The sequence below is a fragment of the Aegilops tauschii genome, chromosome 3 (genome assembly GCF_002575655.3).
Source record: "Aegilops tauschii subsp. strangulata cultivar AL8/78 chromosome 3, Aet v6.0, whole genome shotgun sequence".
Lineage (NCBI taxonomy): Eukaryota > Viridiplantae > Streptophyta > Magnoliopsida > Poales > Poaceae > Aegilops > Aegilops tauschii.
The window spans coordinates 109,689,615-109,701,187 of NC_053037.3; positions in this window are offsets into that span (position 1 = coordinate 109,689,615).

The following is an 11,573-nucleotide window of genomic DNA, read 5'->3' on the forward strand; positions in this document are numbered from 1 at the left end:
GTGGCCATTTAGTAAAAATAACACCACTAGTAGTCACGTTACTATTGCCACAAGTGACACATGCTCTCTCGTTGTCCTGTCCACGACCTTCATCCAAGCGCAGTATTGACTTTTTGAACTGCATATTCGTCCCTTATTTAACATCACCGTTGCCAGATGCAAGCAATGAAGGCCAGACTCTCGGTTTTCACCCAGTGATCGCACCTGGTACTTGGAATGCACCACCAAATCGGACCTGGTACTTGGAATGCACCGCCAAACCGAAAGTCGTCGCGTGTTGCATGCCACCACTTCTCGAAGAAGATGATGTTGCATGGAGGGGCCCGCCCACACACCATGATCACAAAAACCTAAAATCCAAACTATTCCACGGCAATATATGCCCGGACAGCCGCTCGCATGCATAACCTTGACATGGCATCACCACGCGACCAAAGCCATGCCTTTCAAACACGAACTGTTGCACCACACGGAGAGTCAAACATCATCATGAGAATTTCAACACCTCGCCCGCACGTGCTCCAAAGTCGTTGTGGTAGAGGTCGACGACATTCGGACGTGGCAACACGTAGCCGCACCTTCACAATTTCACACCGCTTCCATTGATGTTGCATCGCCGAGTTAGGCCGCCCCTAAACAGCTCCCGGACCACCACCGGCCACATCAAGGGAGGCACTGATCCGCCGCCAAGAGTCGCCGGCCAGGTCAGCGTACCCTGATATGCCGCAATGGGCGTCCGTGGCCGCATGCCATACCTCATGTACTTCCCACAAACATCATGGAAAGGGGCGCGGCCCCGCGCCCGAGAGCCAACCGCCGCCGCCGCCTGAGGAGAGGGAGCGCCTGACCACCACATCATTGGCATTTGCGCGAGCTTTGCCCGGGGAGTTCTTCGATGGCGGTAAGATGGGAGGAAGGGAGTGGTGGGTGAAGTATTCAGCGGGCTAGGGTTCTCCGTTTTGCCGGGCTAGGGCAACACGGGGTCTGGTTGCACGACCCAGTGGTATAAGACTATCTTCCAAGGATTTTCCACCGCATGAAAAGATTAGGCTGGTTTCTATTCGGCACCTTCTTCACCAGTTAACGTTCGTTAACCGGCACCTCAAGGCGTTCTGCATGGCCCAACCCATCTAAGCTTTGTAGCGAGACAGAGTTGTTCCCGGTTTTGAGAAGCTTCTCATCCGGGTTTTTTTCGTTTAGGTTATTCTGGTGTGGTTTTGTTTGTTTTTTCTTTTTAGTTTTTTTCTTTTATATTTTTCTTTTTCCTTGTTCCTTTTTTAAAATGAATGACCTTTTTTTGAAAACCAAAACTTTTCCTCAAATCCGTGTAATTTTATCAATTTTGTGATTTAAAAAAAATATAAGATCTTTTTTCAAATTCGTGAACTTATTTTTTCAAATCGGTGAACTTGTTTCAATTCCGTGTTTTTTTTCAAAAACCCGCAATCTTTTTTCAAATTCATGAACTTTTTTTCAAAATTGATGAACTTTTTAAAATTGTTATTTTTTTAAATCAATGAACTTTTCCCAAATTGGTGATTTTTTCATACTTCATGAACATTTTCCAGTTTCCCCATCCTGTTTTCAAATTTGTGAACTTTTTTCATTTTTATGTTTTTTTTATTTTTTTTACATACTTTTTTGTGAACTTTTCTCAAATTCGCAATTATTTTCAAAAATAGTTGTAAACTATTTTCAGATTTGCAAATTTTCTTAATTTTTATGAACTTAAATTCAGTGGTCAACCGGTCAATTGGTCAGCCAGCCAACCAGCGAGAATGAGCTAATTCGGCCCACTTCGGCCACTAGCCCTCGCATTGGAGCCCCAAGTAGGTTAAGCGGCGCTGAGGGGCTTTTTTGCTTTGAGCAGGGGCGCTTAAAGAGTAGCATGAGGCGCCCCCTATCAGCTGAGACATATACGATCCTAAATTGAACCTTTTTTTTTAAATCCCAACTGAACTGTTCCATGCTCAAACCGCATAAGAACTCTGCACTTTAGAGCAACTCCAATACGCTGACCCAAACGGACGACCCTTTTTGTCCGCATTTTGTCTGTTTGGATCGGCGGCTGCGTCCGCCCTTTTTTTGATTTGGGTCGGCAATGCCCAACGCCCGCGACCCATTTCATGTTGGCACACAAATTTAAAAAAGGCCCGCGGCTGTAGATCATGCCAGCGACCATGTCGTCGCCCAAAGTTCATGCCAGCACCATATGCCAGCGGCCGGCATACAATGCCAACTCCCAAAAAACACCACACAGTTCATGTTGGCGCACTTGCTAGCGGCCGACACACATGCCAGCACAGAAAAATAGAACGGAGTTCGACCACGCCATCGCGACCGTGGTCATGCCAGCACACTTGTCGGCATACAAAAAGGGATGGCGCCTCGAGAGGGAGTTCACTTGGGAGGAAATCGTCGAAGCTATCAACCACTCACCAAACAACCGCAACCCTGGCCCGGATGGCTTCACTAATGAGTTTTATAAAGTCTTTCACGGTGTTATTAAAACTGACTTGCAACTCTTCTTCTCCCAATTCTATCAGAATCAGCTGGACATGTCTGGCATTAACCTGGCTCACATCTCCCTCCTGCCCAAGAAGGAAACCCCGCTTGAGCTCAAGGACTTCAGGCCAATCTCTAGTACACAGCGTGCCCAAACTTGCAAGCAAAGTACTGACCAGGAGGCTTCAAACTCAGATCCCCGGTCTAATTCACTCCCTGCAATCCGGTTTTATCAAGGGTCGGGCCATTGTGGAAAACTTTGCTTTGGCTGCAGACATGATCCAAGCGGCACATAAAAGGAAGTTGCCCATGGTGGCCCTTAAGTTGGATTTTCAAAAAGCTTTCGACTACGTCAGTTGGTCATGCCTTCTCAGAGTTTTGTCTATCCGAGGTTTCCCTCAGCGTTGGATCAGTTGGATTGAGAATGCCTGCTGTCTATGGCAACCTCTCGCGTCATGTTGAATGGGGAGCTGGGTGACTCTTTTGCTAATAAGCGAGGCTTCAGGCAGGGCGATTCCATCTCGCCGTATCTCTTCATTCTAGTGGCTGATGTTCTGCAACGCCTTTGCTACTCTGCTTTTGAAAATGGCAGTTTGATACACCCTCTTGGATCGGACAGGATGTTCCCAGTTCTGCAATACGCCGATGACAACCTGATCCTCTTCCATGGAAGCATGGAGCAAGCTACCATCATCAAGCAGATTCTATCTGATTTCTCTGGGTTGCAGATCAACTACCACAAGAGCACTCTCATCCCAATTTATATAGATAGCTCTACCACTGATGTGATCGTTGGTTTGTTTGGATGCCCAACCTCAAGTTTCCCTTGCACATACCTCGGCTTGCCCCTCTCTTTGCACAATGTTGGGCATGACTTGCTGCTACCAGTCATTCACAAGGTGGACAAGAGACTATCTGGCTGGCTGGCTACTCTCTTGTCTTGGGGCGGCAGGCTTACACTGATCAATTCGGTCCTGGCCAGCATTCCAAGTTACTTCATGACATGCTTCCGCTGGCCAAAGGAATCCATCCACAAGCTAGAGGGCTTGTTGAGATCGTTCTTATGGCAAGGCACGAGCACAACAAAAGGGGGCCAGTGTCTAGTTGCTTGGCATTTCGTCACCATAACGCGATCTGCTGGTGGCCTGGGTGTTAGAGATCTATCTGCGCACAATCAGGCTCTCCTGACCAAGTTTACAGCTTGGGTTCTTCAACACTCAAATGTTCCCTGCTATCAATGGTTTGCCCAACAATACTGCCACAATACTTTACCCAGGAGAAACTACGTTCGGGACACTGCAATCTGGAATGGTTTTAAGCAGTCCATCACCATGATCCTCGCCTCTTCAAAATGCTCCTTGGGTTCTGGGAGGTTAATCTCTTTCTAGCATGATTGCTAGCTCCCGGTGGGACGTTTAAGCTCTGCCCTACCTACCTTATACACTTTTGCAAGAAACCAGGACTGCTCAGTGGCCTCTCAACGCTCTCAAGAGTTTTGGCACTTACAACTTCACCCCAACCTATCAGCCACGACCAACTATGAGTTACAACTCCTTCACTCACTCCTGGCTTCTGCCATGCCATCGCCAGATCGTCCAGACACCAGGTTTTCTGCCATCAATAACAAGTCTATCACTGCAGCTCACGTCTATGAGCTACTCACCTTCAGAGGAATGTCTTGTGTTTATAGTTCATGGGTTTGTGACCGGATCATTCCCGTCAAGCACCGTGTCTTCTTATGGCTCCTGTTCTGGGGCCGGCTCAACACTCGAGATAATATGATGAAGAAACACTGGACGTCTATCGTGACACACCAGGATTATGATATCCGTCCTGCTTCTGAATCTGCATCCCACCTGGTGCTACGTTGCTATCCGGCTTCAGTGATTTGGAACGTGTTCAACCTGAATGACCTTGCCTCCAGTTCTCTAGACCTCATAAGCTTTGTGGAGCAAGCTGAACAGCGTTGGTCGGCCACTAGTAAGTTTCACATTCTCTTTGCTGCCACCGCTGTCACCACATGGCACGCCTGGAATGACAGGGTTTTCAACTCTAAGAGATGGTCCTCGGCTTGTGTAAAACAGTCTGTGACACAGTTGCTTCATCTATGGCAAAGTAGGAGCTGTGAGCAAGATGACAACGATGCTATAGCCGCTTGGATACATTGCCTAGCTTAAGCTAGTTTCAGTTTAAGTTAGCTAGTTGTATATCTCTCTTCTCTCCCCCCCTCTTACTTGTATCTCTCCAAACTGGCAGCTTATAACCAGGGCACCTTGGTGCTAAATATAAGCTTCATGTAATCACCCCTCCGGTCCCCAGGCTTTGTTGCCTGTTTTGAAATATATAAGGTAGACCATATCTACCTTTCATTTCAAAAAAAGGATGGCGCTCGCCGCCATAGATCACTCGTCGTCGAACTTGAGCATGTCGGCCTTCATCTTCTCGAACCACGGCCTCTTCCTCGACGACACGGTGTTGAGGTCCACCTTCATGATCTCCACGCCCATCATCATGCTAGCGAGAGCCACTTCTTTCGCCCTGGTCTTGGCATTTGCGGCCTCGATCTCTAGCATCTTGGCTTGCTTCTCTGCCTCCATCTCAAGCCTCATTCTTTAGATCTCCATGAAGGCATTCATTTGCTCTTCCTTGTCTTGCCGGTGCTTCTCCTCCCTTGAGTCCTTCTTGGTCATCATGCCCTCCACGGTTGCGATCAAGGCGATCAACGCCATATCCCGCTTGTTCTCCTTCTTCGAGTTGGTCTTCCCTCGCGGCCGTGGCTTCTCGCCCTCCCCAACCTCCTCCACGGCTTTCTCCCCCCCCCCCCCACGCGCCATGATGACGACATATTGGGCCTTGAACTCCTCGTCTTTGATGACTCTCCAACAATGGGAGAGGTTGAAGGACTTGCCTTCGTGTTGGACCTTGAATGCCTCCAAAGCTTTGAATGCCTACAAATGAAATGCATGCAAGCATAAACGGAACGAAAACAAAGAGGGGCGCATGCATGCATACCATGTCTTGCATGCCGATGCCGCTCACGGGGCGTGCCTTGATGCTCTCAAAAGTGGCACAAAACTTGTTGCACTCTTGTTGAATCACCTTCCATCGCTTCGAAATGGACACCCACTGATGAGACCCGAGTAGACGGCGAGTCGTTCGTTGGCCCAATCTTTCACAGTACACGAAAAACAACGACAAACCACGACAATTCTCGTAACAGCAGCAAACAAACGAAGAAGTAGACGAACGGCTCTTTGGATCAAGCAGGACGTCAGAAGACCAAAGTGCACAAAAACCAGCGTATAATCAATCACAGATCAATTCCACGCCAAGCAACTCTAGGATCCCTCGTGGATCAGCAAGCAAATATCTTTAGCGCAACCATAACGTTGCTTTTATGTATGTTATTCAACTCTCAAAACTCCCGTACAAAGGCCTAAGCCTGCCCATTATATAGGCGACGCGCACGCTGACCCCAAACGACCCTAACAAACCAAGCTAGAAGCGGACTCTATCTCTTTCATATTTAAACTAATCAGAATTTAACTAATTAAGTATCCGGCACCTTTGATCACTAGAATCCAAACAAACCTGGAATAGGACTCACGACGTGAACTGCTACTAGAAAATAACCAATGGGACACTACGTTTTTTAACCCATACTACTTATCTACTCCGGCCACGGTTGATTACCATGGTGGGGTCCTGAAGTTTGGCTTGATTTCTTGTGTAACGACAAGTTTAACTGAAACTTCTCCAATGAAAATACTTGGCGCTTCCTCTCCTAGATTTGCCAAACTGTAATAATTAGAAGAAGTTGCCTCCTGTTCTTCCTTCGTGAAAGCACATGGAATAAGACCCAGTATACTTGCAGTTTCCCTCTCCTTTAGTGTTTTCTTCTTCTCACTTAGCAAATTATGTGCCTGCAAAAAAGTAGTAACTACAGAACTAGCACAACTTTGTAATGGCACAACAACAGCATCTGTGTTCACATCATCCCCTCCCCCTTCAAAGGAAACCGTCCTCGGTTTCAGGGCAGTCTTTCCAACCTTCCTCTTCGATGCAACATGTCCATCCACCTTGATTGCGTTGTCAAACATTGGTCGTAGCACACACCGCTTTCCAGCAGCCCAAAATGAATAAGTGTTTGTCCGACCTTCATGTGTAGCACTATGATCATACTGCCATGGTCTTCCCAATAACAAGTGACATGCATCCATCGGTATGACATCGCATATTACCATATCAGTATAATCACCGACAGAGAATTTGACGCGCCCTTATGAGTGACCTTGAGCTTTTCGGTATGGTACATCCACTCGACACGGTGGGGCTGCGGGTGCTTCCATGCAGGCAACCCCAAAGCATCAACTAACCCTTTACTGACTGCATTGGTGTAGCTTCCACCATCTATTATTAGTTTGCAGTTGGTGTTGTTGATCTTACACTCAGACTGGAAAATATTCCATCGCTGCCCCTTATCCTGAATACAGTCTTCTTTCACTCGTTGCACCATTAATGATGGGTATGCTTCGGCAGCTTCAAAACTCACAGTCACTTTTTCATCATCTTCAGATTTCTCGCTAGTTGTGTCATTATTTTTTTCTCCATCACTCATGGACATGTATCCTTCTTGTGCTGAAATTTTTGCGGTTGTTATTCAATCAAGTGAGGAAGAGGTCAACTCAAAACCGAGGACGGTTTTGTTTCAAGGGGGAGAGGATGATACGACCCGTTGTAGTATACACACTAAGGTCGTTGATATTTCACCAGAAGCCGGTTGTGTTCAAAAATACGCTGCCTTTACACTGGAGTATCTACGGCCAAGTTACAAAAATGAACATACAATAGTAGATAGATGCATGCATGCTGAAGCGTTGCAAGCTATGTGCAACAGGAGAGAAGAGAAGTATGTTCAGGTTGAGATGATAATTGCTTCGGCGTTAGACTTTCATGCGTTAAGAGGAAACCAAGCAAAGGAATACTTTAATTATCTTGGTAAGCCTCATTTAGATGGAGGAATTAAGGAGTCTACGATGGATCTTGTTTGTTGGCTTGGCAGGAATAGTTGCCGCGTGAGAAACAAGTACATAAAATATTTTATAGTTCTTTTCTTACCATGGAAGGAACGTGTGTGGAAGGGATGCTTGATACGTGATCAATTCTCCTTGCAAGAATGCGGTTGGGGTCCACCTGTAGAAGACATCATGATGGTACACTCATTTACATAATAAAGTCTGATTTTTTTTAGGGTGGGTCGTTCGGTTGTAAAGGTTATCTTGCTAATCTATAAAGCAAGAAATCTATTAGACAGTTAAGGGTCCAAATACTTTTGTATACGTACGAAGAGTTTTTGTTGGTTAGTCAGCATGTTTTCCAAGCTATGTCACTTGGGTCGGCTCTTAAAGCCTAGGGTGTGCGTCATGTAAGACAGGTTATATTTTTATGAAATAGACAGATGTGTTTTTGAAGGTAGATACCCGTATCAAATTTTGGAGGGATCTTTAGAAAACCTCTTTGTTGCGATTTCTTTGTAGAAATTGTATTACGCGTGAGGTGCCGTCGTCCAGATTGTTTCTCTCGTGCTAAGCCGCAAGGTTCAAACCCTCTACTTCGTGTACATCGCGTGCGCGGGCGAGAGGCTACTGCTGTTTGAAGGAGGAGTGTCGTGAAAGATTGGGCCGCAACAACCGATCAAATCTTGCCACGAGGTTCGGTCTTCATCAGGTGGTATTCAGAGCATCAGGTTGTTCACGACACTATGGAGAAGATGGCGAACGCATCGTTATTCAGTAAGTTAAGCTATGGATTTCAGTTGGAGGAGGAAGGTCGATGGGATGGGCTTTTTCATACTCGTGTTGTGGTACAGGAGAGATCTTGTGCCATGACAATTGACCACATGAGTTTGATCAACGCTGCAAGCATCGAGATGGTGGAGAAGCTAGATCTACCAATGACACCACGAGCACAACCATACTTGTTTCGTTGGGGTCATGAAGAGCTCAGTGTCACACATCAAACAAAGGTACCGTTTTTGCTAGGAAAATATTTTTGCACGGTTTTGTGTGACGTGATTCCGGCATCGATGGTTTCATGTCACTTATTGTTGGGAAAGCCATGGTACAAAGAGCATGATGTTGTATGATTGTCAAACGCACATATATATACCGTCAAGAAGGGTAAGAAGTACGATCTCGTGCCCATGGGTCTGGATCGTTTTATTGCTTGGAGGGAAGAACATCTTGAGAAGATAAGAGAGCAAAAAGAAGAAGGCGAGAAGAAGGTCGAAGGTGCTAAAAATTTGACGGTCATCGTTCAATCTGCACATGAACATATTACTGAAGAGATTGACTCGAAACCGAGGACGGTTTCTCTTCAAGAAGGAGAGGACGATGCGGCCACGTTTAATGTTAGTGTTCTCACTATTTATAAAAGTTTTCCACAGGTCAATGAATTAGAGCGCAGAGATTTATACATGCCAAAATACAATAGTTTTGATGAGAACTACCATGAGAAGGTTGCACGCCTAGTTGAAGTCATGTGCATGCATTCTAGTTGGTTGCATGGTACGGATCAAGCAAAGAAAGGTCGGCTACATGCATGCATGCCAGTTTGCCAGGGAAACAAATTACTAGAAAGGCAATATACACGGGACTCCTACAAGTATGAATCATTAAGTGATGAAGCTAATTCTTTTTCTGAGATCCTGAGAGCACCAGCACAGATATTGCGTCAAGAAATTTGGGAAGCAAACACATATATATATTAATCAGAAGGAAATCAAAGATTGCATCGGTTGTTAAAAATAGAGACCGGAATTACTACTACTTCTGTTGGGGTCGACCACCAGTAAAGATTACGAGCATCAGGAAGTTACTCACGTGGAATTTTACATGTTTACAGGAGATTGGATGGGGCCCACCAAGCTTGCCGATCCCGGAGTTAGTTTAAACTAAGAAAGAGTCTACAAATTAGGAAACATGTGTACGTGTGTCTTTTGGAACCTTTTAGGTATGCGTGTGTTTCAAGTTGGCTACTTCTATAAAGCCTAGGTGTGCGTCGTTGTAAAGGGGGCAGGTTATATTTTGATAATAAACACAATGTGTTTTTAGGGTAATACCCGTATTGAGTTTTGGAGGAAGCTGTCTAAAAATCCCTAAGTTTTGGAGGAAGCTTTAGAAAATCTCTATGTTGCGATTTCTCTGTGAGGAAATTGTTTTGCGCGTGAGTACCGTCATCGAGATTGGTTTTCTCGTGCTGAGCCGCAAGGTTCAAACCCTCTATTTCGTGTACATCGCGTGCGCGGGCGAGAGGTTATTGCTGCTGCTGGTGGTGTGTCGTGAAAGATCGGGCCGCAACAACAGATCGGATCTCATCACGAGGTTCGGTCTTCATCACCCACCCGCGCGTGCTTTGCATTTGGTACGGCGGAAACTTCTTGCGTTCATGGAACTCACGATGGACACGAGTCCAAAAGTTTGTTGCTCGACGCTGACCTTGGGGTCTTGCCCAATGTCCCTCCAACACTCAAAAAGGAGCTTGTCCTCGGTGGCCGTGTATGCCTTCGTCCGCTTGCTCTTGCGCTTCGGCTTCACCCCGGCGGCTTGGTTGGCGAGCCCGTCCTCGAACAAAGGCTCCCCGTCGATGTCCAACTCATCCTCTTCCTCGAGACCGTAGTCCTTCGGAAACTCGTGGTCGAGCGGGAAGCCATCCAAGTCCAGGCCGACCTGATCTTGCATGAAGTCGTCCTGCATGCCAGCTTGATCATAGGCCAATGGCGTGAATGACCCTCGGTCGTCCTGGTTTTGGGTCTCCTCGGGATCGTAGCCAGCCGCGGCGGCACCGCCAGTGGCCGCCGTATCACTTTCGAAGATGATGCTCTGCATGAAACGGTTGGTCGTCTCGTCGTCGCCGGTCGCTGGCATTCTGTCTAACAGCTTGCGGGCGCCGGGGAGCATGTCGGCGATCTCCCGCGCGAATTTCCTCGCGCCCTCCGGATGATGATCCACCGGCCACCGGCATGGCGTTGAGGTCGATGGGCGCGAGCGCGGGCGTGGAAGGCGCCACCATGCTCACCTCTGGCGAGCATTCCCCAGAGAGTCGGGAGGCTTGCGGGTAGACGTGGAAGCCGGGAATCGGGTAAGTCGTCGACGTGTGGGGCTACTCTGGCGGCACCATCCGAGGAACACGGACGAGACGGTGCTGGTCGCGGCCACGGCGGCGTTGACGAGCCCATGCTGGCTAGGGTTTAACCCTAGGTAGATCAACGCCTCCCTTGTTGCCGCCACCACACGGGCGACGGTGTCCTCCTGTTGCGCGGCGGTGGCTATGGCGGCGACGGCCGCTGCTTCGTCCCTTCCTCCGCCGCGTGCCTCCGGCCCTTTCTCTTCGCCGACTCCATGGCCAGCTCCTCGGGCGTCAGCTGCTTCTTCTTCTTGGGCGCGGCGGCGGTCTTGCGTGGGGCGCGGGGCTTGCCTTTGCCGGAGGGGACGAACGTGATGCCGGACGAGGCGAGGGAGGCGAGGCCGGCGGCGGCATCGAGGTTGTCGTCCATGACAAGCGGCCGGGAGCGCGCGCGAGCGGAAGGGTTTTTGGGAAGTGGAGGGAAATGGTGGAGGCTTTGCTACTCACTGGCGGCCCAGAAGTAGTTGGCCCACGGCGCGCGTCCGTCTCGTGTCGACACAAATGAAACTTAAAATTGGCCGGGAATAGGTTGGAAGGCGGACGAAAAGCAGACGCGCGTCCGTTTAAATCGGTGCATTGAGCCGATTTGTCTGTCCGCCGTGATTCAAAGAAACACGTGAGGACAAAATGGGTCGCCGCTTTGGATTGCTGCTCATACTCTCTCCGTAGCGCTTTTGACACTAGAGTACGATATTTTGACAGGCAGTAGATACGTGACCAGTTTCGGAGCACATTTCCTTTGCTGACTGTCCACTGTTTTTTTGGATGGTCAGATTTCCAAGTGACCAAGTCCAAAGAAGACTGATCCCGTTCATACTAGTGCAAGAACCGAGCTGTCTTTACTGAAGTGACAAGTCATGGTAGCAGGTACTCGTAGGCTCGTA